We start from the raw sequence: 1,307 nt of genomic DNA, 5'->3' as shown, positions 1-1,307 counted from the left end.
TGTATTCTAGTTTACTCTCATAATACTTTTTATTTTTATTTGTTTTGTTAATGCTGACATTAGAAAAATAAGGAAATGACCATTAGGCCACATGTCCATTCAAAGAAGACTGTCCAGACACATAACAATAATGCTACTGACCTACAAATAAAGCACCTGTTTTGAGGTGCTTTTCCTGAAGTGGAAAAACCTGGGGCTGGTTACGTCCACTCTTCTCCTCAATCTTCCTGGTGTATCCAAGCAAACATTCATGAAATAATTGTCCATAGAACAGAAAGAAGTCAACTGAGTCACAATGAAGTTTATACAGCATTATGGCTACCAAGTTATATGAGGTAAACAACAAAAAGCTCTCACAAGCTCTATAACCTCATTTAGCTTTTATTAAATCACCTTACAGTCAAGTTTCTTGACAAGTGTTGGTTACACTTAATATCTTCATTTGATCACTTCTCATTCACTCTAAAACATAGCATTCTGCTTTCTCTTTTCATTTTTTCAATTAATCTGTCCATAGCAAAATCTCTCAGGCATATGTTGGTCAGTTCTCCCGAATATGTTTCTAATCTCTTTTAAACTTGATTTTCCTGCAACATTTGAGCTGTGAAAAAAAAATGTTACTTGTTTTGTTTTTTTTTTTTTATTTTCCCTTTGGATATATCTCTCTGCAATAATCACCTACTTTAGTCTCCTCCAATAGCTGCCATGTTGTTCCTATGTCTCTGTTTCTGTTCCTTTGTATAGTCCCCTTCCACATAGAGTTTGGGCTTTACCATGTGACTTGTTTTGGCCAATGAAACAATAACAAGAAGAGACATGGAAAATGTAAGGCAAGAAGAGACATGGAAAATGCTTGCTCCTTGGGCTGTGCTCTTGGGATGCAAGAGGCATGAAATCAAGCCCAGTCACCACCTGTCACCCCAGCTGATAGCCAGCCTATCCTCAGAAGCAGAGCCCCCAAAAGCAGATGGCTGGCAACTAACCATAGAAGTGCTAGAGAGCACAGCCAAGATCAGAAGAACAGCCCAGTGGAGTTCAGTCTAAATTGCTACTTCACAGAGCTGTGAACTACGAAATGGTTTATGATATAAACCATTATGTTTTAGGATGGTTTGCTAAACAGAAAAGTTTAACAAAAATACTACTTTTCTTTTTGTGCCCATATCTTAAAGTAATTAAGATTAAGATGGCACAACCACCTTATTCTATCACCTAGATGGAAAACCAGGGTCATTTGCAATGGTTTCCTTTCTATTCTGTCATTCATCTAATTGACCTTCAACTCTTGCTGCTGTTTTTAAACTTAC

At 37.1% G+C, this 1,307-nt stretch overlaps 1 protein-coding gene across 1 annotated transcript in view; it reads left to right on the top strand.

Annotated features, from left to right (window-relative positions):
* CADM2 (cell adhesion molecule 2) overlaps window positions 1-1,307 on the top strand; it is a 400,219-nt gene that overhangs the window by 68,245 nt on the left and 330,667 nt on the right. The gene's annotated exons all lie outside the window — the stretch shown is intronic.

The sequence above is a fragment of the Propithecus coquereli genome, unplaced genomic scaffold (assembly GCF_000956105.1).
Source record: "Propithecus coquereli isolate 6110/MARCELLA unplaced genomic scaffold, Pcoq_1.0 Scaffold21, whole genome shotgun sequence".
In the NCBI taxonomy this organism is placed as follows: domain Eukaryota; kingdom Metazoa; phylum Chordata; class Mammalia; order Primates; family Indriidae; genus Propithecus; species Propithecus coquereli.
This window is presented reverse-complemented; position numbering and strand designations above follow the sequence as displayed.